Raw genomic sequence first — 16533 nt, forward strand, 5'->3', positions numbered from 1 at the left:
TTTGTTTTTGTTTTGTTTTTTTTTTTTTAAGAAACAGCTGTGTAGTTTTATTGATGTTCTCAATTTTTTCCCAGTTTTATTGAGATGTAATTAACATACAGCATTGTAGAAGATGAAGATATGTAACACAAGGATTTGACTTATCATCAAATCACAATAAATTTAAATTAAATGTCTATGTGTTTGTTCAGTTTCTATATCATTCCTGCCCTTCCTTGTCTTTACTATTTTCTTTCCTCCTTTGCCTTGCTTGTTTTGTTTGTGCTGCTTAAACAACTGATTTGAAACTGTCTTCTTTTCTCATATAAGCATGTAATGTGCTGAAGTTCCTTTTAAGTACTGCTTTTGCTGTATCCCCCAAATTTTGATAGTTTGACTTCATTGCAAACTATTTTTTAATTTCCCTTGTGATTTCTCCCTCATCCCTTGAGTTATTTAGGAGTGTTTTGTTTAATTTGCACATATCTGGGGATTTTCCTGATATTTCTCTTTTATTGGTTTCCAATTTAATTCCTTTGTGTTCAGAGAACATTCTTGAATGATTTCAATTTTTTAAATTTCTTGACATCTGTTTTTTTGTCTCAGAATATGTTCCTCTTGGTGAATGTTCTGTATAAGCCTGAAAAGACTGTCTATTCCAATTTTGGGGGGCATTATTATATAAACGTCAATTGGACCAAGTTGATTGAAAGTGTTGTTCAAGTCTTCCGTATGCTTACTGATTTTTGGTGGTGGTGGTGTTTTTTTTTTTTTAATTAAGATTTCATTTTTATGTAATCTCTATACTTAACGTGGGGCTCAAACTCACAACCTGGAGATCAAGAGTCACACGCCCTACTGACTGACCCAGTCAAGTGCCCCAGTACATATACTTTTTATCTCTTTTTAAGCAGGCCTCACACCCAGCATGGAGCCTAATGCAGGGCCTAACTAATGTCCCTGAGATCAAGACCTGAGCTGAGATCAAGAGTCAGATGCTTAAATGACTGAGCAACCGAATGTCCCAACTTTGAAGACTGATATGTTTTTAAAATAAATTAACCCCTTTATTCATGTTCCTATTTATCCCTGGTCATGTTCCTTGTTTTGAAATTCACTTTAATTGACATGAGGCATTTCCTTTGATTGTTTTTTTTTTTTTGATGTGTTTTAGTATTTTTTTGATTGGTGTTTGAATGACCTTTCTATTTTTATCCTCTTATTTTTAACCTAGTTATGTCTTTATATTTATATATTTGGTTCCCTTTATCCACTCTGGCAATCTCTGAATTTTAAATGGAGAGTTTAGGCCATTTTCATTTAATGTAATTATTAGTTGTTTGGGTTTACTTGTTGTTGTTGTTAATATTTAAAGAGAGAGAAAGAGAGAGCACATGTACACACCCATAAGCGTTTGGGGGAGGGGCAGAGGGAGAGAGAATCTTAAGCAGGCTCCACACTCAGCGCAGAGCCCAACTCAGGATTTGATCTCAAGGCCCAAGATCATGACCTAAGTGGAAATCAAGAGTTGATGCTTAACTGAATGAGCCACCCAGATGCCCCAATTATTATTATTTTTTTGGTTCCATTTGTTCTTCGTTCCTTTTTCCTTTTTTCCTGCCTTCTTTTGGTTTGCCTATTTTTTAATGATTATATTTAACATTAGGTATACTTCTAAAAATTTTAAAACACACCTTAGCAAATTTAATAGAATCCTACAATTTCTGCTATCACACTACCATTGAATTAATCTAGAAATTAATAATAGAAAGATAGGGGTGCCTGGGTGGCTCAGTGGGTTAAGCCTCTGCCTTTGGCTCGGGTCATGATCTCAGGGTCCTGAGCCCCACATCGGGCTCCCTGCTCAGCGGGGAGCCTGCTTCCCCCTCTCCCTCTGCCTGCCTCTCTGCCTACTTGTGCTCTCTCTCTCTCTGTCAAATAAATAAATAAAATCTTAAAAAAATTTTAAATAATAGAAAGATAACTGGAAAATCCCAGCATATATGGAAATTAAACAATACACTTTTAAATAATACATGGATTCTAGAAGAAATCTCAAGAGAAATTCAAGAGAAATTTAAAAAATATTTTGAACTCAATGAAATTGAAATCATAACTTATCAAAGTTTGTGGGATGCAGTGAAAGCAGGCTTAGAGAGAAATTTATAACACTGAATGTCAAAAAAAAAAAAAAAAAAGGAAAGACCTAAAATTGATATCTAAGTTTCCACCTTAGGAAATTAGAAAAAGAAGAGCAAATAAAATCCAAAGTAAATAGAGGAAAAGGAATAATAATAATTAGATCAGAGATCAGTGAAATGGAAAACAGGAGGTCAATAGAGAAAAAACAATGAAACCAAAAACTGGCCTTTGAAAAAATCATTAAACAGGTAAAAAGTAAAATAGATGGAAAAAAGAAGGAGGACACAAATCACTAATATCAGAAATGAAAAGGGGTCATTATTACAGATCCCATGGAAATGAAAGGATAATAAATGAATACCATGAATAACACTATGCCCACAAATCTGATAATGCAGACAAAATGGACCAATTCCTTGAAATGAACAATTTCCAAAGTCACACAAGAAGAAATAAATGATTCGAATAGGACCATATCTATTAAAGAAATTGAATCAATAATTAAGAACCTTCCAAAACAGCAAGAACCAGACCCAGATGGGTTCATGGGTGAATTGTACCAGATGTTGAAGTTAGAAATTATACCAAAGCTCTAAAATCTTTTAGAAGATAGAAGCAGAGGAAATACTTCCTAATTCAATCTATGATGCCAACATTACCTCAATACCCAAACCAGACAAAAACAGGCCAATATCTTTCATGGGCATAGATGCAGAAGTTCTCAGCAAATATTAAGAAATTGAATCAAAAAAGTATAAAAAGACATTTTTACCATGACTAACTGCAATTTATCCCAGATATGCAAACAGGATTAATATTCAAAATCAATTAATGTAATCTATCCCATAGAAAAATCACATGATCATGTGAATAGATGCAGAAAAAACATTTAATAAAATCTAACACTCATGCATGATAAAAACTCTTAGTAATCTATGAATAGAGGGAAACTGTCTCAACTTGATTAAAAACTACAAGAAACCTACAGCTAACATCATACTTAATTGTGAGAAACTCAGGACTTTCCTTCTAAGGTCAGGTACAAGGTAAGCATGCCCTTACTCACAATTCTGTTTCAACATTGTACTGGATGTCTTTGCTAATGAGTAAGGCAAGAAAAGGAAACCAAAAGTATACAGGTTGGGAAGGAATACTTAAAACTGTCATTCATCACCTATGTATAATGAGTGATTATATCAAGGTTGTAAGATACAAGGTTAACATATAAAGTCAATTGCTTTTCTAAATACTAACAATGAACAACAATGTTGTTTGAACGAACTAAAAACACAATACCGTTTACATTAGCACCCACCAGAAGGAAATACTTGAGTTTAAATTTAACAAAATATGTACAAGTTCTTTATGAGGAAATGTGATAAATGAAATCATTTATCTGACTCTGATAATGAAATCAAAAAAGAACTACATAAATGGAGATATATTCCATGTTCTGTTCTGTCTGTTCTTTCTAGTTTGATCTATAGATTCAATGCAATCTCAATTAAAATTCCAGCAAGTTATTTTATGGATATTGACAAACTGATTCTAAAATTTTTTGGAGAGTGAAATGACTCAGAATAGCTAACACAATATTGAAAGAGAAGAACAAAATTGGAGGACTGATGCTACCTGATTTCAAGACTTACTATAAAGCTTCAGTAATCAAGACAGTGTGGTATTGGCAAAAGACAAATAGATTAATGGAGCAGAATAGAGAGCCCAGGAAATGGACTTCTATAAATATAGTCAACTGATCTTTGATAAAAGGGCAAAGGCAAAAGAATGGAACAAAGATAGTCTTCTCAACAATGGTGCTGGAATAACTAGACACCTAGACCTGTGTCTGGTGTAGACACAGACCTTACACCCTTCCCAATAATTAATCAAAATGGATGACAACGCTAAACATAAAACATGAAACTAAAAAACTCCTAGATGGTAACATAAGAGAAAGCCTAGATGACCTTGGATATAGTAATGCCTTCTTAGATACTACACCAAACACATGATCCGTGGAAGAAACAATTGATAAACTGGACTATATTAAAGTTAAAAACAAAATGAAACAACTGCTTTTGGGAAAGACAATGTCAAGAGAATGAGAAGACGAGCCACAGACTGGGAGAACACATTTGCAAAGAATGTATCTGATAAAGGTCTGGTGTCCAAAATACGCAAAGAACTATTAAAACTCAACAATAAGAAAACAGCCCAATTAAAGAATAGGCCAAAGACCTTAACAGATACCTCACCAAATAAGGAATGCAGAAGGAAATAGGCATATGAAAAGATGTTCTTCATCATTTGTCTTTAGGGCAATGCAAATTAATACCACTACATATGTAGTAGAATGACTAACATCTAGAACACTAACACCACCAAATGCTGGTGAGGATGTGGAGAAACAGGAATTCTCATTCATTGTTAGTGGAAATGCAAATAGTACTGACAATTTGGAATACAGTTGAGTGGCTTCTTAGAAAACTAAATATACTCTTATCATAAGATCCAGTAATTCTACATCTTGGTGTAAAGGTAGTTGGTCTAGGTAGTTGAAATTTTGTGTTCCGGTTAAAAAATTGCACATGGATGCTTATAATAAGTTTATAATTGCCAAAAGTTGGAAGCAGCCAAGATGTCCTTCAGTAGGTAAAAGGATACATAAACTGTGGCTCATCTAGACAACAGAATATTGTTCAATGCTAAAAAGAAATAAGTTATCAAGCCATAGAACGATGGAGGAAACTTAAGTGCATATCACTAAGTGAAAGAAGTCGCTCTGAAAAGTCTATGTACTGTATGATTCCAACTATATGACACTCTGGAAAAGGCAAAACTATGGAGACAGTGAAATATCTGTGGTTGTGGAGGAGGAGGGTTGTGATGAATAAGCAGAGCACAGAGGATTTTTAAAACAGTGAAAATATTTTATATGATGTTATATTGATGGCTCTATGTCATTATACATTGTCAAAAGCCATAGCATATCCAACACCAAGAATGAGTCCTGGGGCACCTGGGTGGCTCAGTGGGTTAAGCTTCTGCCTTTGGCTTGGGTCATGATCTCAGGGTCCTGGGATCGAGCCCCGCATCGGGCTCTCTGCTCAGCGGGAAGCTGGTTCCTCCTCTCTCTCTCTGCCTGCCTCTCTGCTTACTTGTGATCTCACTCTCTCTGTCAAATAAATAATAAAATATTAAAAAAAAAAGAATGAGTCCTAAAACTATGACTTAGGATGATTATGCTGTGTCAATGTGGGTTTATCCTTGGTAAGAATTGTACAGTTCTGGTTGAGTCATGTTAATGACAGAGGCCGTGCATGTGGGGGTGGATAGTGGGTATATAGGAAATCTCTGTCATCTTCTCAACTTTGTTGTAAACCTGAAACTCTTCCAAAGAAATTTTAAAAAATCAACAGAGCCTCACGGACATGGGAGACGATATCAAAAGGTGTAACACTATAGACTCCCTGCATAACTGGACTCCTCAAATAAGAGGAGAGAGAGAATGGGACAGACATCTTCTCAAAGGTACAAATTCAAGAAGCTTCACAAGATAAATTAGAAGAAAACTATATCTAGTCACATCATAGTAAAAGCATTGAAAACCAAAGGTAAAATGAAAATATTGAAAGAGCTAGGGGAAAAGACACATGACATACAGGGGAATATGACAAACTCTCTACTTTAACCAAACTTGAATCAAGCTCCTCTGAGTCTTCTTCTGATTAGGTCCCAATCTTAGGCTCTGTCCTTGGTCCACCTGCCTAGTCCAGGGTTAAGAAGAATCCTGCTGATTGACTAACAGACACATGAGAAAATGCTCCCCATCATTAGCCATCAGGGAAATTCAAATCAAAACCACACTGAGATACCATCTTACACCAGATAGAATGGCAAAAATTAACAAGGCAAGAAGCAACAAATGTTGGAAAGGCTGTGGAGAAAGGGGAACCCTCTTACACTGTTGGTGGGAATGCAAGTTGGTGCAGACACTTTGGAAGACAGCGTGAAGATCCCTGAAAAAATTAAAAATAGAGCTACCCTATGATCTTGCAATTGCACTACTGGGTATTTACCCCAAAGATACACATGTAGTGAAAAGAAGGGCCATATGTACCCCAATGTTCATAACAGCAATGGCCACAGTCACAAACTGTCGAAAGAGCCAAGATGCCCTTAAACGGACAAATAGGTAAAGAAGATATGGTCCATATATACAATGGAATAATATGCCTCCATCAGAAAGGATGAATACCCAACTTTTGTATCAACATGGATGGAACTGGAGGAGATTATGCTGAGTAAAATAAGTCAAGCAGAAAAAGTCAATTATCATATGGTTTCACTTACTTGTGGTACATAAGGAATAACATGGAGGATGTTAGGAGAAAGAAGGGAAAAGTGAAGGGAGGGGAATTGGAGGGGGAGATGAACCATGAAAGGCTGTGGATTCCGAGAAACAAACTGAGGGTTTTATAGGGGAGGGCGGTAGGGCGATGGGTGAGCCCGGTGATGGGTCTTTTTTTTTTTTTTTTTTTGAAAGATTTTATTTATTTATTTGACACAGAGAGATCACAAGTAGGCAGAGAGGCAGACAGAGAGAGTGAGAGGGAAGCAGGCTCCCTGCTGAGCAGAGAGCCCGATGTGGGACTCGATCCCAGGACTCTTGAGATCATGACCTGAGCTGAAAGCAGCAGCCTAAACCACTGAGCCACCCAGGCGCCCCCCGGTGATGGGTCTTAAGGAGGGCACGTATTGCATGGAGCACTGAGTGTTATACATAAACAATGAATCCTGGAACACTATATCAAAAACTAATGATGTACTGTATGGTGGCTAACATAACATAAGATAATAATAATAATAATAAAAAGAAGAATCCTGTTGAGTCAGTTTAGCAAAAATTCCTTACTTAGTATCTGATCACCCTTGATGTCTGATCAAATTCCTCATCTACCCTCAATATCTTATCACTCTGGCTTGCCTTCAGCAAGAACTCTGTTGAGCAAGCTTAGCAATAATCCTATCCCTGATGTTTTGTCTCAGTAATTTTCCACTTACTTCCCCCTATCCTACTACTTGGCTATAAGTTTTCGTTTTTCTTTGTTGTATTTGGGGTTGAGGCTGATCTCTCTTCCCTACTGCAAAACCCCATTGTAATAGTCCCTTCTTGAACAGACCATTTCTTATCATGTTTAATAAGTGTCATAAATACTTTTTCCTTACAAAATTATTCCAAAGACGTCTGATTTCTCATCACAAACCATGGGGGCCAGAACCCTGTAAAACAACACTCTGATTCATAGGGAGTGACTGTCAGAACTAAAAAAAAAAGTTGAGACCTAACGAATACTCTTCATGAGATATGCACTTTAAACATAAAAACAGATTAAAAACAAATGGATTGGAAAAGATATGCAAACCGTAAGCAGCAACAAGGCTGAAGTGGCTGTGGTAATGAAAAGATATGCCATCATTACCGTGTGGGCTCAGTAATAGATCCTTAAAGTCCAAAGAAGCAATTGAGAGAATTCAAGGGAGGAATAGAAATTCTACAATCGCAGTTGGTGGTCTTAACACCCTCAGTAATGAAAAGAACAACAACAACAAAAATCACACACAATTGAAAGAACACAAAAAATCAGTAAAAGGAAAAGTCATCTGAAAAACAATCATCTTGACATAATCAATGTTTAGAGAACACTATATCCTATCACCATAGATTATTTTTTTCCTCCTGCACTTGGTACCTTTATGGAGACAGACCAAATGTGTGGAAGAATATGACCCATACTCAAACTCATACTTCATCTGCATACGGTCTAGACACCACAACCAAATACATCGTTGTAATTAATTTTGGCTATGACATTTACTTGTTTATAAATCTTCCATCACTCACCGCTGCCTACAAGGTTAGTTTAAATCTCTTCAGGCTGACATGCGAAATGCAGCCCAATCTGCCTGCCATGTTCCACCCCCTACCATCATGACTCATGATACTCCCATATAATTTTTTTTTTGGCTGTAGCTCATATGGACTCTGTATTATCTGCTAAGCATACATTGCGTATTTGACTGCCAAGTCTTCATCCGTTTCTTTCCCACTACTTTTGATACCCTCCGTCACGTTTGCACCTGGGATCATCTGCATCCTCCAAGTTTCAGACTGCCTCAGAGGTATATGGGGGCCATGTGAGAACGTCATGTGTTTCCATCAGTTCACCAGCTGTATGACTTAGGACACATTGATTTCTCTGCCCACGCCTCAGTTTTCTCATCTGTAAAATGTGTATAATATTAATACTTGCCCAATAGGATTGTCATGAATCTAAATGAGCTAATGCGTGAGACCCTTAGTGTGGTTCCTGGCCCAGTGTGTATGTGTATGATCAATACGTGCTAGTTCTTATTTTGTGGTTATTATTGGTGGTAACTTGAGAAACCATTGTAATTGGATGGTGGGACAGGTGTCAGATTTTATAATTTTCTTATGGGCTTTTGCATCTCGGCCAGCATTTTGTTAGCATAATCTCCAAGCTGGCTGTTGTTCGAGAGTTTAGAAATATACCCGCAGCTCTCTTTGCAGAAATGAGTTGGATCTAACCAGGTCTAATTTCATCAGGGCCTTTTTGTGATGAAATGGATTGTCTATACTGGCACTCCAGTATGTTATATCCCCTCCCTGAATTTCAGTAAGTTAGTACCACTCAATTAATTTATTACATTTTAGCCGGCTTAGTTGTAGAGGATCCACTCTCGCCATGAGGAACATGGCCCCCTGTACTGCAGTGGTGGCATGAGAACTTCTCCTTAGAGGATCCACTCTCGCCATGAGGAACATGGCCCCCTGTACTGCAGTGGTGGCATGAGAACTTCTCCTTATTTCTACGGTGTCTTCTGTTGGGTTCTCCACCTGGTCACCTGCGGCATCCCATCCCCAGAGACTGCACATTGCCTAGGGAAAGGGAGCGTGAGCCATGAGATGGGGAGAGGTGGAAGAAGGAGGGGAGAGGGAAACTGGCTTATCCCCCCACCCAACCACGCTCTAGATCACAGACCTCCCCAAAACACAGCAATAAGAAAAAAAGCCCACAAACCACATGGCCACAAAGTCGCAGCCAGGGTGTGGAGGTCCTGGGAATCATCCTGTGGGCTATGCAGGTGGTCTGGCCACTGGGTGTCACTGTTAGTCTGTGTTCCTTTGATTTGGTATCAGGTTTCTGGCATTTGCTGGTCTCCTTCCACTTCCCACAGGCTCCCTCCCTGTGCTGGTCTATCTCCCTGGGCAACTTTACTGACTGCATAGACAGTACACTGAGAGTGAAATGACTCAGAAGCGGATTTCTGATCTGCACATGGGAAAGTAGTCTGTTTGCCACAGAAGCAAGCAGTAACTAGTTCTACAGCAAGAGCATCTAGGAAGTGAACTCTAAAAACACAGAAATATCTCATTGATTTTATCATTTATTGCTATTCTTTCCTCCTTTATATAGTATTTGTTTTTTTATCTTATTAATCTATATTCTTATACTTTTCTTTAGTTCTTTCATTTGATAAAATTGAACATTTAGATGAAGTAGAAATTAAACCCAGAAAGAAGGATTGGGAGGAAAGACCTGAACACATAAAGCCTTTAAAGAAATAGAAATCATATAACAAGACCTGTTATTTTTTACTTACCCTCTTTAGAACTTGGTGTGCATTTTCAATCTGAAGATTCATGTCTTCAATTCTGGAATATTCTCCATCATTTTCCTTGTGAATACCAACTCGTGAGTCCCTCCTGTGGAAGTTTTAGTAGATTATGCTGGGCATCTCATTCTATCTTCCATCTTTCTTGGTTAATTCTTCCATTTACTTGTTTCCCCATGCTACATTCTGAGTGGTTTCTGCAGATCTGTGCTCCAGTTCATGAATTTTTTCCTCTGCTATGCTGAATCTTTTATTTGACTTATCCAGTGAGTCCTTAATTGAAGGGCCTTTGTTTTTTGTTTCCAGGAGTTGAATTTTGCTATTTATCAAATCTGTCTCTTCCTATTCCCGTAATAGTCTATTCTTTCATTATGGTTCCCTAGGTTTAAATATATATATATATATATTTAAGTAGGCCATGCCCAGTGTGGAGTCTAACACAGGGCTTGAACTCACAACCCTGAGATTGAGATCTGAGCCAAGATCAAGAGTCAGACATTTAACCAACTGAGCCATCGGAGTGCCCCAGTTTAAAAATCTTTTAAATTACTTTGACCTGCTTATTCTTTCATTTCCAACTCTATCATTTCCCATTCTTGCAATGCTGATATATGGGCTGGCTGCATCTGCTGGTTTTCTGTCTCAGTAGTTAATTTCCTTGTGTGATTTGTATCTCTCTGTGATCTACGGTTGACCCTTGAACAATGCAGGGGTTAAGAATGCTGACCCATTGCACAGTTGAAAATCCGTGTGTAACTTTTGAATCCCCCAAACTTAACTCTTAATGCCTACTATTGATCAGAACCCTTACTGATAACATAGTTGATTAACCCGTATTTTGTATGTTCTATGTATTATATACTGTATTCTTACAATAAAGTAAGCTTGAGAAAAGAAAACATAGTTAAGACAATCATCAGGAAGGAGAAATGTGACCCCAGGAAAGAGCGGGGCTCCTGCTGGGAGAGGGAGCCCTGAGGAAGCATTTATGACCTTCTACAATGAAGTGAAATGAATAGAGAAGAGAGATTTAGTTCTAACACCCAAAAATCAGCTTGAAAGCTGTTCTGGCTCCTCTAACTTCACTTTGAACCCATTTGAGGTTCTTCAGATGGATCCTGAAGTGACAGATGAAGGAATAAAAAAGAAGTTCCTACAGTGTTCCATATTAGTGTATCTTGACCAGAATCAGGATGATGTTGACAGCACAAAAGTCTTTTGAGGCTGTGGACAAAGCTTACAAGTTGCTCCTGGGTCAGGAACCAAAGAAAAGGGCTGTGGATATCATTCAAGCAGGAAAAGAATACACAGATCACACAGTGAGAGTGAAAGAAGCAATGAAGGGCGAAGGAAAACCCACAAATGTGGGGGAGGATGATTCTGAGCTGTTCAAACAAGCAGTATATAAGAACAGACCAGGGATGCCTGCCTTTTGGCTCAGGTCATAATTCCAAGGACCTGGGATGGAACGTCTAACAGGCTCCCTGCTTAGTGGGGAGTCTACTTCTCCCTCTCCCTCTGCCCCTCCCCTCCACGCGTGCTTGCACACGTGTGCACGCTCTCACTCTTTGTCTCAAATAAATGAATAAAATCTTAAAAAAAAAAAACAGACCATAAAACTCTTTGCTGACCTGGAAATTAAAAGGAAAGAGAAGTTAAAGAGATGCATGAAAGGAAGCAACAAAGGAAAGAACAGGTAGAAGCTGGAGAAAAAGCCAAATGAGAAAGGGAGTGGCAAAAAAATTGAGGAAAGTCGGGATGATGGTGTGGCCAACTGGTGTACCTTCCAAGCATATCCAAAGACGCAGAAAGAGAAGAAAAACTGGCCCTCCTGAGACCACCGAAAGTAGAAATGAAGCGGCGGCATGAACCACAGAAGCTTCCCCCAACTGTCTCCCTCCTGCTTTGAAGGACTCGTTCTTTCTTCCCATTTCCACCCCAACATAGAGTTGTATTTGTATGTAAATATGTAAATATTTGTATGTAAATATGTAAATATTTGTATGTAAATATGTAAATACAACATTGAGTTGTATTTGCTTTTTATTTAGTCCACTTGTTTTCAATACAATTTAATAGAGATCAGAGTAAGTTCTTTGCACACTGAAATGAGAGGTTCCGTTTAAAAAGAAACCTTCCCCCACTCCTACCCTTGGACCAGCCACCACGATTGCTTGCCTTCCCTTCCTGCAGCCTACAATGTACCATTTTGTACTTCACTGAATTGTGATGGTTAGAAATTTCATGTACAGCTTGTGGAAATCAGCCAATTAAGTGTTGGAGTTAAAAAAAAAGAGAGAGAGAAAAGGGGGCGCCTGGGTGGCTCAGTGGGTTAAAGCCTCTGCCTCTGGCTTAGGTCATGATCCCCGAATCCTGGGTTGAGTCCCACATTGGATTCCTTGCTCAGTGGGGAGTCTGCTTCTCCCTCTGCCTCTCTGTCTCTGTCTCTCATGAAAAATAAATAAATAATCTTAAAAAAAGAGAAAATCATAAGGAAGAGAAAATACATTTACAGTACTCTATCAAAAATACACTTAAGTGGACCCATGCAGTTCAAACCCATGTTATTCAAGGGTCAACCATACTCTGAGCTACTCTTTAACATTAAAAAAAATTGGGTTTCTCATGAACCCTACACTGTGGAAGAGTAGTTTTTATGATTGTTTCTGTTGTCTCTCTAGAGAATTAACATTCAGGGGCTAGTTTTTGCCCCTTGACTGGCATACCTAGAGCCTTTAGGATAAATTCAGATCTCATAACTTCTCAAGGAGAAGCACTGGATTTTGATTTTTCCACACAAGTCCTCAGGCAGACACATAGCTCCTCTGGGGTGTCCTTGGAAGGCGGCAGGAAGTTTTCAAATCCCTTTTTGATGGAATAGCAGCACTTCCAGACTTCAAGCTGTATGCAGGGAACAACCTTCCAGCTCCCCTGTTTGACCTAAGCCCAAAGTCACCTCTAGGAAGGAGGAAGGAGAATTAGAATTGCAGCCCCAGCTCCAACTCATCTGACTGAGAACCCCCAGGATTCCCATGGCATCTGCTCCCATTTATTCATAGGCTTTCAATTTCTATGCTTGTTTCTGGATCCTAAGGATTTCCCTTTCTTTCCTTAGAAGTATATATTTTTTAAAAAAAGTACTTACTTTCCTTAAAAGTAAGTATGTATTAAAATATTTATCTTTGTCACATTTTTATCCTTCCTTGACCTTTAGTAACTCAGTTTATCTTCTGGTTTTTTTCCTTCTTCTTTTATTTTTTTCCCCAGTAGAACAATCTAGGTTATTTATTTAAGCCATCTCCTGCCATAAGCAAAGGGATGGAAGCTCAGTATATGGGTCATCACTTGATACAAGTAAGGAAGTGAGCTTAAGGTCCCATATACTTTTCTGGTCCCTGGGCAGAGTAATGGTCCAAACCAGTTCTGTGGTCCCCAGTGGGTAGTGGTCTGGGTTCTCCTTATTCATCTCCTCATAGCCAGTCAGAAGTGAATTCTCATGAGCGTTAAGGATAGAGTCTGATTACCATCTCCCCAGGGAAAGGGCTTGGCCCTCCTATGGAGACAGGGTAAGTGACACATTGGGGTCTCTCTTGCTCTCCGTGATGTGACTTCAGGAAGACGTTCAGCACGCTCACCCCTGTGCTGGGGCGTGTCACAGTGTAGGTGAGGGCCTTACCCCTGCGAGCTGACCCCTCCTCGCCATGACTACCATGAGACACGGGCAGCCCCAGCTGTGCCCTGAACCGACCTAGCAGAAAGTTGGGACCCAGCTGTCGCTGCCATTTTCTATCTCCATCTCCCAGTTTTCTTATCAGAGGTCTTCAAACAGGGTCACGTGAGCTGTGGGGCGAGCAGGATGAGCTGCAGGGATAGTGACAGTTTCCTCACTCTGAACCCTGCCCTCTACCCTGCTTCCAACAGGGAAGCTCTTCTTGTGTCCTACTCCATAGCAACCAAGCTGTGTGACCCTGGCAAGTACTTCATCCTGGTGTACCTCAGTTTCTTCATCTGTAAAAAGGGAACAATTACAGTGCTGACTCGCTGGACTGTTGTGGGGACAAATGAGATATACACAAAGCACTCCATGCCTGGTTCAAAATAAGCATGCAGTAAGTGATCTTTGTTGTTAATTATTGAGCTCCAAGTTATATCTCTTCTAAAAAAATGATTCTGAGCTAAAAGAAAAGTCTTTTCAGATAGATGGGGCTTAAAAAGCTAGATAGATATGTTCTAAACTGGGTCTTTTCTAAAAGAACTTCTAGTTTGAAAATTCTTTATTTCTATGCTAACTCTATCAGCAGGAAAGCTAATTTGAGCCCAGCTTGGCTAGCAAAGTTAGTTTTAGCCAAGCTTGGCTTGTGCCTAGCAAGGCAGGCATAAAGATCTCTATTGTTTATGATAATTTTCTTCCAGCCCCCTGACATTCCTTCAACCCCACTTCCCAACCCATAGCAATTCTTTCTTTCCTTAATGCTGCACAATGAACTTGTTGTAACAGCTGTACAAGCTTCCTTCTGACTTGAGTCAGGCTTGCTTCATGGTTTGTCAACGTTGTGCCACCCGTCCCTCGATTTTTTGCTGAAATTGCCGAAGTATAAAGAAATTGCATCTAATGGACACTTTCTAAGCTTTACATTTACAGTAACCTTTTCTCCATTTCTTATGAAAGTGGGGGCCATGTAGTCTCAAAAAGGATAGGATTAGGGAAAGGGCTTTGCTCTGTTTTCTAAGAGAGAGTGCTAGTGGGAGGGACATTTTCATTCTGACTTCAACCTACTCGACAAATGTTCAGTCCAGGTACACACTGATGAGCTAGTGACAGGGCTACTTACTTGCGAGCATAATTACATTATGGATCAATGAGATGATGAGTCAGGATTCAGCCATGAAGAGTGAGGGTTGATGATCTTCTACCACCTCCCATTGTGAAGGGCAAGAAGTCGCAGGCCTGAAGCCTTGCAGTGACTCCCCCTCTTCTCACCCTCCTTGAGCCTTAATTCAGGTGCAAGAAATGCTAGCACTTTCAGTGATGATGTGAGATGTTCTCTTTAGGTTTTGGAAAATGACAGAAGATTGGAGTGGGCCTGCCTCTCTGTAGGTTGCCCATTTTGACATAACATCTGCCTACCAGCTGATTGTATGTTTCTAGTATCTTCTGAAGGCCAAGCTCCTCAAGATCAACAGGGTCTTTTTAACTGTGAATAGAAATCATGGATAGTTCTAGTCCTATCCATGAATTTGGAGATATGGTCATAATTCAGTCGATGATGTGGATAACAGCTGATTGGTACAATTGGTATAAAAAAAACCAGGGTTACATAGAGCATGTTGTCTTGCACTTAGTGGAAGCAGGGAGAATAGGAAGCCAGTCCTGACCAACCTCTTAACTCTACTGAGGTTTGAGGATATAATGTGGTTGAGGGGTCCCTCAGAAAAGGAAGGTTTGGATTACTTTAGCTCAGTTGGGGAGTTGGTGACCACCTTAGCTTACCCTGGAGCTCATAGCACAGTCTCAGCAATAAGGATGGCATTCTGCTATTTGAGAGAAGGTGGTCAGAGCCGGTTGTGGGATTGCTATATATATCATGTTTAACACAGGGTCACAGGGAAAGTGTGGGTTCTTTTTTCCCAGTCCTTTTGAGGGCCAGAATTTGACACTTTCTTCAGAAGGCCAAAAGCTGCCTCATTATCAAAATGAACAAATTTCATTAGTAAAAGGCAATGCTCTATTTCCATTATTGTGAGTTAATTTATATACACAGTATGAGGTAGGGATCTAACTTCATTCTTTTGCATGTGGTCAGACAATTCTCCCAGCACCATTTGTTGAAAGACTATTTTTTTCCTCCATTGATTTGGTACCCTTGTGGAAAATCAACTGACATGGCTCCATTCTATTACAATAGTACTTCACTATCTTGATTGCTTTACAATAACTTTTGAGATCAAGAAGTATAAAATTGAGAACTTTGCCCTTTGTTTTCAAGACTGTTTTGGCCATTCTGGATTCCTAAGTCTCTATATGAATTTTAGTGTCAGCTTGTCAATTTCCAGAGAAGAAGCTGCTGGGATTTTTATAGAGATTATGTAGAATTTATAGATTAATTTGGGGACTTAACAAAATTAAGTCTTCCAGATTCATGAACATAAATGTTTTTCCTTCATCGAGAGCCTTAATTTCTTTCAATGATGTTTTGTAGCTCCCAGAGTATAAGTTTTGTACTTCAGTTTTCTTCAAATGTAGAAGGTGGTGGAGGAGAAATCAGGAGTTTCGATAAGCCTATGATGTTATAGCCTGACATTTTCTGTCACTTTACCTTTCCCTCTTCCACTTCAATTGCTAATTAATTTGTTGCTTATTTGTTATCTTTCTCCTCGAATGAAATGTTAGATCCATGAAAGAAGTTACCCTGTCTGTTGACTCTACCACTGCGCTACTTTCCCCACCCCAACCTAAAACCCAACCTAGTGCCTGCCCATAGCTAGTGCTTAATCAAACTCTTTTGAATGAAATCCTCAGGTCATCTTCAGGATTTCTTCCACTTTCCCTACTCCGGAACTCTACAAAAGTAGATTGCATTATTCTTTGCCAGATGAAAGATTAGGAAAACTCAGTGGTGTCCCAGTCAAGAGCCCAGCTCTGGATTCAGTCCACTGAGTTCTGAATCCCAACTCTACCACTTGTCAGCTATGCAACCTTTGGAAATCTACTTG

The 16533-nt window shown here is 39.1% G+C and overlaps 1 pseudogene; it reads left to right on the forward strand.

Annotated features, from left to right (window-relative positions):
- The first annotated feature begins 6620 nt into the window (after window positions 1-6620).
- On the forward strand, window positions 6621-11728 carry LOC123939283 (annotated as a pseudogene).
- Window positions 11729-16533: the final 4805 nt, after the last annotated feature.

The sequence above is a fragment of the Meles meles genome, chromosome 3, assembly GCF_922984935.1.
Source record: "Meles meles chromosome 3, mMelMel3.1 paternal haplotype, whole genome shotgun sequence".
NCBI lineage: Eukaryota > Metazoa > Chordata > Mammalia > Carnivora > Mustelidae > Meles > Meles meles.